At 44.5% G+C, this 13,213-nt stretch overlaps 1 protein-coding gene and 1 long non-coding RNA gene across 2 annotated transcripts in view; both read left to right on the top strand.

The window, feature by feature from the left end:
• LOC150053734 (scavenger receptor cysteine-rich domain-containing protein DMBT1-like) overlaps window positions 1-13,213 on the top strand; it is a 160,458-nt gene that overhangs the window by 58,176 nt on the left and 89,069 nt on the right. The gene's annotated exons all lie outside the window — the stretch shown is intronic.
• Window positions 2,341-6,665, top strand: LOC150053737 (uncharacterized). Its single transcript, XR_016537785.1, has 3 exons — window positions 2,341-2,464; window positions 4,266-4,455; window positions 6,476-6,665. It is a non-coding gene; the product is annotated as an uncharacterized LOC150053737 (long non-coding RNA).

The raw sequence follows: 13,213 nt of genomic DNA, 5'->3' as shown, positions 1-13,213 counted from the left end.
TGTTTCATACTCCAGCAATCCCGGACACCAAGCTACACTCTTCAGTGCATATGCTTATGGTAACTCCCCAGGTAGATGGGCTGCAGGATCCTTTTCAGTCCCCTTGCTTTCCTTTGAGTCTGTGAACATAGTTGCTTAGAGAATAACTAACCATCTAAAGCTGCAAGACATTTCGTAGAAACCTTAGGATTGCTGCTCCAGTTCTTCGCATAAATGCACTGTCCTGTGGCTATGGCTGATGGGAGGGAGATGAGCCTTCGAGTGTGCAGCACTTAAGTCCCAGTGTCTTTTTAGAGTGTTTACGCTGTGTGATTGCAGTGGATCCCATCAAATACAAGCAATGTATATCAGAGAAGTCAAAACAATAGGAGTTAGAGCCTTGGTCTGGTATGGAGTTGCCAAGTGCAGACAGAAATAGTTATGTTTTTGAAACTTTGTTTCTTGTGCAAGATGTGGTAATGCTCACCTATAATCCCAGCACTAGGGAATTCTGAACCAGATTACAAATTTAAAGCCAGCCTAGGTTACCTAGAAACACAGGAAACCAACAAGCAAACATCCAGTTTCCTTGCTGATAAATTGAAGGTACAACCCGGTAACACTAAACAGGTAGTAAGTAATTGTAACAAGCACATGACTCCCTTTAGCAGTTAGGGTACTCAAGCTACTATATTAAATATTTAAGATAGGCTGCTAATTTCATCTTTTAGCATTATGGTACTCACTTTACAGATGAGAATTCTGAGAAGCAGAGGGAGGGTAAATGACTTCAAGCCATGTAGTTCTAAGGTGGATAAAGACTTTGGCCAGAGCTGTGTTCAGTTCTCTGCAACACCTAGGAAGAGAAACACCCATGTCGGGCAGTGTCCAGGTAGTCACGAGATACTGTGTCTTTTGTTGTTGTTGTTGTTGGTTGTGAGTCTTGGGGTTTAAACCCTGGGCCTGGGCACTGTCTCTGAGCTCTTCAGCTCCAGGCTAGCATTCCACCACTTTGAGCCACTGCACCACTTCTAGTTTTCTGGTGATTAATTGGAGATAAGAGTCTCACAGACTTCCATGCCTGAGCTGGCTTTGAACTTCAGTCCTCAGATCTCAGCCTCCCGAGTAACTAAGATTACAGGCGTGAGCCACAGGCACTTGGCAGGATGCTATGTCTTTACAACCTGAGCTCTTGGAACCCATGTGCTTAGCACAGTTCTTGGTAATAGTGAAACCTCTATAGATTTTGGATATCCATTTCTCCTCAAATGAAGATTTCTCTTCAAATGAATTTACTATAACATTAAATTGATTGTTCATTTCACCATAAAATATTCAAGACAGAATTAGGATAATCAAATTCCTGCTTTGTCTAGGATAGAATGGGTTTCCTGGGACACAGGATGCCAAGTACTGAAAATTATACATATTTCAGATAAATTATTTCCAAATTAGGCCATCTTGGTTAGAGCTCATTTTTCTGCCTGTATCTCAAACTGGGAAGATTATATTTTAACTAAGTGGATTTTTGTTTGTGTACAAAAAAGGAAGTAGGGGTTAAATTGGACGTTCCACAGAGGGACACGTCTTCTCTCTGTGAGAGTCCTAGCAACAGGGACGATAGTACTTCTGCTCTGCTCAGTTCCCTCTGTCTTCTCTTCCGTATGGCATCCACTTTTCATTTTCAAGCCTTTATGCATTAGTAACTTCCCATTTTCATTTTATTTTTCTCCCTTGGTGCATTTTCAGGGGACATTGAAACATCAAGAAAGAACAAAGGTAAGCATGGTCAAAATAATTTCACCTTTTCCTGGATTCGTGAATATGTGTTTTGCAATCAGAGTCCCAATGACTCAGCTGGCCATTTAGGTTCCTGGGTTATTTTCAAGGTCAAAAATAACTCGAGCATCTCAGCCTTCACCACCCCACACCCCCCTGTACTACCTCTTAGGGATCCTCCCCCAGTTCTTCTCCTCTCCCCACTCCACTCGTAGCTCCTCCATGCCCTGGGAGTGCCTGGCACCCTCTGAGTCTCAGGAGACAGGAGAAGCAGCACCCCTTCATGCAGCCAGGGTCGTAGGCGGTCAGAACCTCCCCTGAACACCTGGACACCTGGAGTAGAGGGTGGAATGGGAGCATTGCAGGCAGATCGGGGATGTGACTGGAGTGGAGAAGGGAGGTTGCCTCATGATGTGAACACTTTAAGTGATTGACTTCATGATTATTAAATGCCAGGTTTAGGCCTTGCACTTTTCAAACAGGAACTAAGTTGGTCTTGGAACGTCCACGAGGAATGGGCTAGTATCATTCTAGTCCCCTCTCCTCCCCCCACATGCTCTTCTCTGTCTGCAGGGCCCAGTGACTGCGGTGACCACCTCACCCATTATTCAGGCAGGTACCTCAGTTCCTTTGGCCCCAGAATCATCTGTGTCTGGAATGTCCATCGGAAACCATCAGGGGACGTCCTGGCATTTCCCATCCACAGGTGAGTGTGGGTCATTGTGGGTTTGTTTGTTGACCTTGTAGTTGTTGAGAGAGGATTTCTCCTTGGCATTTCAGTTCACTCTCCATATGGACTCTGTGAGTATCAAACATATAATCTTATTTTTAAGCACTTGAAATACATATAAAATGCAATTGTATAATGTAATGGCATTCATTATCTTAGTAATGCCACGCGTCTAGTACTTCTTTCTAGTTTCAGAATGTTTTCATCTCCCCAGAAGAACACCAGTAACTTAGAGAATCATCCCTGCTCTCCCTTCTCCCCATTCCTTGGCAATGTCTACCCTGCTTTCCACTTCAGGGATTTGCCTGTTGTGGATATTGCATAGAAATAGAATGAAGCAATATATAGGCCGTTTGTGTTATTTCATTTAACAATAATCATTTCTCTGTAACAGAATATGTGATCAGATTCCCCCATGGGATTCAAGGATTAATTCTTGAATGAAGAGGGAAGTGGGAAGAAAGGAGAATAAGAAGGAGTGAGGATGGAAGAAAATGAAGGAGGGAGGGAAAGGAAGAAGGGAAGGGAGTGTGAACAGAAGGAAGAAGAAAAGGAAAAAAGGCAGGCAGGCAGGGAAGGGAATGCAGTTATGGAACCAAGGGAGAGTTACTCAGTTCACTACTGCATGCCACACATGTTCACCATTTTAACATGGGACATACCTGCTGCTCCAGACCAGAGCTAAGTACAGCTCACAGTACTAGACTACAGTGGTGTGAATTGTGGCAAAGGACCCCTGCTCCTCCAGACTGAGGGCAGGAATAAAACCAACTTTTAGGCTACGGAAGTGTTCTGTGGGTGGAAACGAAAAGCTTAGAGCTGTTAAATCCAGAGCAAAGCTGCTTCTGCTACTAAGTTTTGACACAGGAATTCTGAAAACAGAAAAACTCTTGTCATAGGGAAAACCAGGTTTGTGCACATAAGAGGAGATTTATGAGAAGTTATAGACTAAAGAAGTAGGCATTTCCTTTTTCACCCAATGTCACAGTATGAACTATTATGAAATTGCCCCTCTATTGGTCTCTGTGCTTTTCAATCTATCTTTAGCACTGAAGAGGAACCAGCCTTGGTCAAGAGCATATCTAGCATAAAGGCTACACATATTCCCCAGGGCTGGGGATTCCCACTTATCCTGTCATCTCCATGTGAGGTTCTGACTTTCTAAGCATAAAACTTGGAGGTGGGTACATAAAGACAGAGGCAAAAGGATTATGATGAGAGAGCAGAGTGTGGAAAGAAGTAACGAGACCTCCTGGGTCTGAGAGCACCTATGTCTATCAAGGGATGGATACCTCTTGTTCTCTCTCTTCTGCCCAGAGTTGTGGTGCCTGGACCACACTGTTTCCCTTTATGCCTCATCTGCCAACGGAAAGGAGAAGCCACCAATGACTCAGTCCTATCCAGGTTTCTTTTCAACCTCTCACTGAGGCCATAAACAAGGAAACGTACCACTGTTCAATGTTCCTGGAGACCTTATGTGGAGTTTAGTCTTAAAAATTTACATCCCCGTGTGTGTGGGAATCAGAGGCATAGACAGAGCTTCATGGATCATTAACACCGTGGAACCTGTGAGGGGTCACAGCCCCGGTAAATTGTCAAGAGTAATAGGGTAGGGAGAGAGTCCAGGATGGCTCTCTAGAGAAGAATGGGGAGATTTCTTCCCTGGCCCTTTCTTATCTGCAAGCAAAGCTGTATGGCATGATTTCCAGGCATTAGTTGAGGCCAAGGGGAACACGATTCTAAATGTTCACATGTGCCTTTTCTTTCATCCCAACAGTCTCACCTGTGGGAGTGAAAAGGAAGCATCCGACAAACTTTTTACATGGTTTCATCTTTGGAAAATTTGTCAAGACATCTCTTTTGTGTATAAACCATTTTCCAAACATTTAACTATCTCATACATCAAAAATGCCACCTATTCTCCTACCCTACCCTCATCGATGCCTATTTCCCTCTTTCTTCAAAAGGTAGGTAGGGGAGGGCTTTCTGCTAATGTTGTCTTCCCCTCCTTGTAGAAATGTTCCAGTGAGCCACCACTGGGTTTAGAAGATTCAGTGTGATCCTGTGATCTTCTCTAGAAACATACACATGTCCTCTTATTGTATTGAAAAGTCTTGGCCTAGCCTTTCAATATAATAGGGCTTGGGGTTAGGTAGTTTATTAAATAGTTACTCCTTTAACCTAGATGATGGACATATGATCCTCACAATATAAAATCCTTTACCTTTAGTTGTCTTATAACATCATATTTGAATATATCCATGCATTTATACATGAAATGGGGCAGAGAATGAATATTGTGTGGCACTGTAACCAATATGTTAGGACTTTTTGATAGTGATTATTTCTCAAAAAGAAATGTGAAAAGAGCTCTATCCACATTGCAAGTTGTGGACCACATACCTGTAATCACAGCTACACAGCAAACATAGGTGGGAAGGTCACAGCCAAAACCTGTAGAGAGAGACGGAAAGGAGAGAGATAGACGAAGAGACAGAGACAGAGATACAGAGATGAGAGACTAAAGGAAGGAGAAAAGATCCCTATATGGTTGGAATTGTCTTCATACAGAGGAAGAACAGGCTTAGAAAGAGTAATTGACTTTCTCATGGCCACACAATTACTAAGTATTAAGTGTCAGACACAGGGTCACCTGGGTCTTAAACCATAATTCTTCGTAATGGAGAATGAGGAAGAGCCAGGCTGGCATCTCACTCATGGGCTGTATAGGCATCCATTTGGAGCATCTCAAGTATTGCAATTGGGTCCCAGAATATCTTCTCACTACAGCATTGTATTCAGTTTGTTCCAACATTAACTTGATAATATATATATGTACATTTTTTTGCCAGGTCTGGGCTTGAGCTCAGGGCCTGAGCACTGTCCTTGGACTTTCTCAAGGCTAGAGCTCTATCACTTGAGCCTCAGATCCACTTCTGGCTTTTTTCTATGTATGTGGTACCGAGGAATCAAACCCCGGTCTTCGTGCATGCTAGGCAAGCAGTCTACCATTAGGCCAAACTCCCGGCCCCTCCTCTCCCTTTGCATTCAGGCTCTTCTGCAAAGTGAACTCAGTGAGCACCACATGCCCCTGACCCATTAGTAACTTCAGCTTCCATGCAGGCAATGTCTCAGCTTCAATTCGTTTACCTGCCAGGAGAAAGGGTAAGTGTGACAGTATTATTTCATCGTTTTTGTCTCCTTGTGTGCATTTGAGTAGGAATTTAAATGGCGCGAGGAGATGCATGTACTAGCGACTCACACATAGCCCAAAACAATGTGGCGACTGAAGCAGCCTTCACAAACTCTATATCCCCCTTTCCAGTCCAACGTTTCAAAGCTCCATTCTAACTACATCCCCCCACCACCACTCTAATAGCCCCAGGGAGCCTTCTGCAGCCTTCCATCTGCCTAGCCTCACAAGGCAGGGAAATAAGATATCTCTACATAGACTGTCCCAGGAGATGAGGCCTCTTGGAGTCTGCACAGCCCAGGATGGTTCCTTTGTCAGGAAAAGAAATAAGAGTATTGAAGGCAGGACAGGCTAGCACAAAGATGCGACTGAATGGGGGATGTTGTCTTCTAATGTTGTTAACTTGTCTTGAGCTTAGCTAGGTGTTACTCAGAGCTGAGTGGCATACAAAGTAGAGTTGATCCTGTAACACCTCTATGGTAGACATATTCATACTGGCAATATTACACTTCATATGAGCACTGTGATATTGGGAAACAGGAGTAAGAAGGAAATCCTCCCTCTCTTTGTGTTCTTTTGGAATGGCTCGCCACAAAAAGTTATCCTTCTCAAGTTATCCTTGAGAAGATGGGGATGATATCTCCATTTCCTAGAACGATCTAAGACAATCTCCCATATACACCCTCTATTTTTTTCCTCTTAAAAGATAGGATTCTATGGTCTTAGAATTAATTGGCCTATTTAAGCTTTAGTTAAGCTTCCTTTAAGACTCTAAGCTCTGATTCATCCCTCAGGGCAACAGTGAAAAGCAGAGACATCCTTTGGGAATGCTTCTGATGGTGATCTGGCATGGGAAAGCGCATTTCCGAAAACTTCTGAAGACAGACTGCTCACTCCATGCCTGAGTTCCTGCAGCCTCTGAGCTCCTCCCTAGAAAACAAGATCCCTTTTCCCCTGGTCCCATGACTAGAATTTTCTACTTGTGCCTACCAACCTCTCAAATAAAATAAAAAATTTCCTTAGCTAAGTCAAAATTTGTTTTCTTTACTTGGACGTCTTCATATATACGGGCATATCGCAGAGTGATCAAGAAGTCTCTGGCATGTGCAGGCTGGGATTTTAGCCTTAACACCAAAGTGAATGAAACAAAACAAAACAAAAATGAATTTTCTATATGCACAACTCCCTTAAAAAAGCTATGAGAAGAGCAAAATAAGATCCACATTATAAGAATGCAGCCAGGTGAGGTGGCTCACACCTGTAATTCTAGCTGTTCAGGAGGCTGAAATCTGAGGATCATGGTTCAAAGCCAGCCCTTGCACTAAGAACATGAGATTCTTATCACCAAGAAATCACTAGAAAATGGGAAGTGAATCTGTGGCTCAAGGGGCAGGGTGGTAGCCTTGAGCAGAAGAGCTCAAAGACAGTACCCAGGCCCAGAGTCCAAGCCCCATGACCTGCACCCCCCCCACCAAAAAAAATGAAGAAAGATGACATAAATGAATCCCAAGAACATTCAGATGAAAAGCTTAACGAAATAAGAAGACAAAGCAGACTATGAAAAATGTAATAATGATACTGAAATTCTGAAATAAGAGACAAATTTGAAATTCTGAAAATGAAAAGCTAGAAGACTTGTCTTCATTTAAAAATGTTATCCTTATGCTCTGGCTTCCTGCAGCAGAGCTGGGTATTGTGTTGTTGTCCTGTAATCTCGAGAGGGACCTGTAAATGCATGCTCCCGAGACCCACCCACCTCCCACAAAGTACCTCCAAACCGAGCCCATGGCTGACAAAATACCTGTGTTCACAGGCTCTTAGTTTCCTGGACAACAAGCTACAGAGCCTCTTAACTTTCTGTAGGCTGACACAGTCCAGAGACTTGATCAGATTAATGAGGAAAGGTGTTGACTGTGGTTATCCTTATCTTTAAGCAACAACTTCCTGAATCAGCCTAGCATGAAGATGGCGCCAGGCAAGCCAGACCTGATTCTGTTGGTCCCACCACAACCAGACGAGGCAGGAGACTTAGGAATGGGCATCCTTCCTGTACTTAGAATGTTCCTTCCTGTGAGTCTTCGTAAAGTCTAGACACAAAGAAAATAGGAATAAGTAGCCTTCTCTTGGGATTGTAGGTTGTGCTACTAGGACCGAACAATATTCTGTTGTAAGGACCAACTTACTACAAGAGGTGCTTGAAAGCTGCCTTGAATTCACAAATTAACTATGGGCAGGAAAAAAGCGTTTGACATCTCTGCTTCCTATTTGTCTGTGACTCTGCTCTATGGTTCTCTCGATAGTCATTTTGCAATCCCTGGGGAGGCTGGCAGTAATGAGGCTAATCTTTGTGACAAGGGACCCCGAGAACAATAGAGCATCCTCAGGACAAAGCCAGTAGGCAACAAGGACCTACGTATTTGGACCAGTGTTGACAAGTTCTCTGTAATTCCTGAAATATTGATCAGTTAGGCCATATTTTGACCAGGACTGTTTAATCATTAGGCATACCTCTCTCGCACAGAAAAGTTTGGACCCCAGTTTCAATACCACATTTTATTTACTCATCTTTAGATGGACATCTGGGTTCATTCCACTTGAAGCTTCTGTAAGAAAGCTACTGTGGACATTCATGGACAAGTCTGTGTGTACACATGTGTTTGGAATTCTTGTGAGGATAAGTAGTGGCATGGTGGGCCAGAAGGGAGCTAGCTCTGTGTAGACGCTTTTGAGGAACTGAGTCACAGGATATGTCCTGCCGTTTGTCTTGAAACAGTGATGACCGTGGAAATGAGTCATATAGGTACTAGTATGATAAATCTACACATTCTTCCATCTGGACATTCCTCCAGTAACTGCTCCCACTGCCACGCTCTTGTTTCCACTCAAACACTGAGCAGCAGCAGAGCTCATTTCCGTGGCATTGCTCTAGAGTGGCCTTCAGAGAGACTGTGAAGAGATTACACAGTCAGGACCTCACTCTGGTTCTGCTATAAATGCCTGCTGGCTATGAGAAGTGTCTTGATGTCTTGATCTCAGTTGTTTACCTGTCTCTGGCCTCTTCACCTCCTAGGTGTGGTGAGTATTCTGATGGGCACAGAAGAGAAATGCTATAAACTTAGCCAAGGCCAGAGAGATCCTTAAACAGGAGATTATATTGGCTTACATTTAACCAATGATTCTTCCTCTGATTGCTGTGGTTGGAGTGGAAAGGAGAAGGAACAACTGGTCATTCTTTCCGATTTCAGTGACAGAAGACTTGGAGCCTGGCTGAGGATGGTAAATGTGACTTGTCACAGATCTTTCTACAGAACCCAAGTGGCCAGGCAGGCTCTCCTTCCTGCCACTTGGCCAATGTGTCTCCAGGCAGGGAGGGAGGGATCACGTTTCAGGAGAGTCTCCTTATAGCCACAGCAGCAGGGCTGAGCTCTCCCAGCCACAGGAGCCAGGCTGTCCAGAATGAGGGTGTCCACAGCCTTCGCAGCTCTTGCCTGGGTGTTGCTGACCTGTGCAGGTAATGCATGACTCCTGGGCCTCTGCCCAGGGCTCTCAGCGCCCTAGTCAACCTGAGGAATCGTTGTCATTTGTTCGGGACTCACAAAGAAACATCAGATTAGACGGGGTACAAGATTCTTGCTCCATATAAAATGTCTCACATATCTCTTAGTGCTAAAGGTGTTAGGAACAAAGAGATGAATGCCTATGTCACTGGGCTGACACCATGGTGATTTTTAAACATATTCTGGGATTGATTGTGACATGTGTTCTGAGGGCCTCCTTGTTGCTCAAAGGGCTTAGGTTAAGATTGGGTGGGTTGGGAGATTTGAGTGAGCCAGGGAAAGCCTGAGTTAAGATTGGCTAAGAAGTTCCCCCAGGCTGTTCTGAGCAGTGGGACTGAGGGCAGTGACAGAGACATGTCAGGGTGGGAATCCCAGGAGGAGAGAGGAGTCCAGGCCTCTGGCAGGCCTCAGAGACTACCACAGAGTTTTGTCAGGTGCTAGCTGCATTGATGTGAGAAGGAGCTATAAACAGAAGTCCCTATCAGAGTGATGATGCCCAGAAGAGGGAACTCACTGGCCCTCTTTGGGGCCAGGGCCAGGTCCCTAATGTTGTTAAACGCAGGATAAGTAAGCTCAGAGTTTGTTGCCAAAAGGTAATAAAAGTCTCTCTCTGTGTGTGTGTGTGTGTGTGTGTGTGTGTGTGTGTGTGTGTGTGTGTGTGTGTTTGGCCATATCTTGTAATTTCTCTGTCAAATATGGAACAATAATGAATAATAATGGTAATGATATGAGGTTTCTTTAGCTAGCGATTGTTGAGGCGGGCTGCTCTCATCTCCTAAGGTGTCTATCAGAAGAGATAATAGATGTGTGGCCTTGCTGATAAGATGCAGAACCTAACAAACAAATCACAGATGTGTACTTCAGGTATGATATTTGGAAAAGCATATTTTTACCTTTTTTTGTTTTTGCCAGTCTTGGAGCTTGAACTCAGGGCCTGAGCACTGTCCTTGGGCTTTCTGAAGGCTAACTAGCACTCTACCACTTGAGCCACAGCACCTCTTCTGGCTTTTTCTATGTATGTGATACCGAGGAATCGAACCTGGGTCTTCACAGTTGCTAGGCAAACACTCAACCACTAGGCCAAACTCTCAGCCCCATACTTTCTTGAGAATAGCTGACAGACATTTCAGCTGAGGGGAGACTCCTGTTGTACAGCACGGGCCTTGAGCAGCCTTGGGAAGACCAGGGATTGAGGCAGCTAAAGGAGGCTTTATTTTAATTCTGGTGAAGTTCTTATCAATGGTGAGATTACAATGGGATAGTTCACACTTCTGGATAAGAGCATTTACTTAAGTTAATTCAAGATTGAATAGGTCATTGGTGTCATGACAGAGTTGATTGAAAGTGACAGGCTAGCCACAGTGAAAAAGACTCAATTTCTTCACTTGTCCTGAGACAATGAGCTTTTAGTATTCAAAGTGTGAATGCCATGCACAAAATGAGAGGTGAATTTTGTAACTCTGGCTCCACCACAGGGATACTGTGCTTTGAGTGGAATAAAAGCAAGAAGAAGAAAACAAGGAATGAGTCAGTGCTGGGATACTGAGAGCCAGGCCTTCTCACTGTAGCCCAGGGTTGTTCCCTGGGATGGGGGCAGTGATGCCAGCTCACTGATGCTCCGCTACCGTCCTTTGCACTCAGCCTCCTCTCCACACTGAGCTCCCTGTCCCACCTGATGCCTTCCCCTTACTACCTTTATTTCTCATTTAGCTTTTTCTGTTTTGATATCTTTTCAGACAAAGACGATTCACCAAAGAGAACAAGAGGTAAATATGGGCAATATCACCTTTCCCTCTCTGTCACCTCACTCATAGAGAAGTGCATTCTGGTTGCAAAGCAATAAATAACTTCCCGTGAAAAGACCTGCTCTTCAACATATGAAGCCACCCCCATGAGAACAATCCCTGCAGAAGGAGCTTTTCTTTTCCATCTTTAATCTCAGTCATGGAACAGGAGGCATTCCTGATCAGTCTGGTACGGCCCTTCCTCAGGCTGGAGGGTGAGAGGGATTCTCATCTGTCTGACAGGTTAATTCTTTCTGGGAAGGATGACTGCCTGATATTTCTGAAATCTGTTATAGGAAGATACTATCAGGTAGACATGGTATGTTGGTTTCAACTTCCTGTTCCCAGCCTGATTGATAAAACGTTATGAGAATGACAGTGCTGGAGTTCAGGAATGGTGAAGCCTGACACTGGTTTAGAATGATCCCCACATTCTTCTTTTGTTGCAGGATACAGGGACTGTGGGGGCGTCATCAGGGAAAATGAGGGAAGGATCGGCAATTACATTGGGCCAAGAACACACTGTGTCTGGGTCATTGAGGTGAAGCCTGGTCAACATATTGCAATGGCAATTCCATCTCTCAAGTGAGTGCTGAGGGTGTGAGTACGTTTGCTGGTGGTGCTAACTCTACCAGGAAGTTGTCCATCTTGGCCTCTTCCCATCCCCTTCCATGCCTCCACCCCAGGCAGCTATTGCAGTCTACCTCTATTTCCCTCCCTGAAGGAAAATCTTCAGTGTTTCTGTCTCTTACATAAACTTGAAGTTCTTGGCGATGCCTTGCAAGACTTTCATGATCACTGGTGAAGGGAGACTGCAGACTGGAGGGAGGACAATTCCACATGTGGATTTCTCTTTCTCCTTCCCCACAGCCTCACCTGTGCAAATGAGGAAGTGGAACTCCTGGATGGACCTCCAGGGTCTCGGTCTTTGGGGAAGTATTGTGAAGGTCTATATCTGAAATTCTATTCCTCTACCAACTGTGTGACCATCAAGTACTCCAGAGTGCCCAGTCATCCACCTTCTTCCTTTGATGTATACTTCTATGGGGTTCAGGCAGGTCGGGATGGCGGGAGGACGTCCTATTGACACCTTCATCCTGTGCTATGTGGTGCTGGGACAAACTCCATCTATATCGTGCTCAGCCTTGTTTGTCATTCGTCTCTTTAAACACATTGAAACATTTGTTTTCTGTAAACCATATGTGAAGCAAAATGGATTTTTCTTCCTTCTCCGTCTCCTTTTTTTGTTGTTTGCTGGTCCTGGGGCTTGAACTCAGAGCCTGGGCACTATCCTCGAGGTTCTTTTGCTCAAAGCCAGCATTCTACCACTTGAGCTACAGCTCCTGCACGTGTGGCTTTTTCTATGGTTCATTGGAGGCAAGCGTTTCATGGACTTTCCCGCCCAAGCTGGCTTTTGAGCCATGATTCTTAGATCTCAGCCTCCTGATGAGCTAGGATTACAGGCACAAGCCACTGGCCCTTCTTCAGCTTAACTGAAGCTTTGTGTTAGAGCTTCCATCGTCATCTGGAACCTGCTGAGATATTTTCAGAAGACTAACCAATGCTGGTTTCCTTAGCCTCTTCAGTTCTATCAGGAAGGAAGACTGCCCCGTTGAAACGGCTAACAGTGCCTGATAATGTGGGACTTACTTAGAGCGGGACAGATGTCTGAAGTTCCCAAAGATCTCTGGAGGCTCAGTAGTAAGTTGTGACCAACAGATTCATCTCTTCTGGTAGTACACTGGCACCTTCTGGGAACTGGTTAACCTCTGGTCATACTCTCATCAACAAGACACTGCCAGAACCAGCTGACAGCCATGCAGGATTCCTCATTTAGGGAGTGAGGGTGAGAAAAAGAAGACAAGAAACAGATGGGGTCGGAGGTCTGCAGCTCAAGACTGCAGCCTAAGACTTTAGCCTAGACTGCATCTTAGGACTGCAGCTTAAGACTGCAGCCCCGTTTATTTTTGGTTCCAGTCTTATATACTATCTTAGAAACAGAAAACATCCAGGGGTTACTTTCATACGAAAGAACAAGCAAGTGTCAGACATAACAGTCCAGCAAGAAGTGATAAAGCCAGAAAGTTTACAACACTGTTGACGCAGCTCAAGGTTTGTGAGCATGGCGTCATTTATCATGGTACAAGTTGTTTTTCACGACAGCTCATCTCCTTGTGTGCTTAGCTCTCAT

The sequence above is a fragment of the Megascapheus bottae genome, chromosome 15 (assembly GCF_031878675.1).
Source record: "Megascapheus bottae isolate mThoBot1 chromosome 15, mThoBot2.hap1, whole genome shotgun sequence".
Classification (NCBI taxonomy): Eukaryota; Metazoa; Chordata; class Mammalia; order Rodentia; family Geomyidae; genus Megascapheus; species Megascapheus bottae.
The sequence above is the reverse complement of the archived record's forward strand: the minus strand, read 5'-3'. Positions and strand labels throughout refer to the sequence as shown.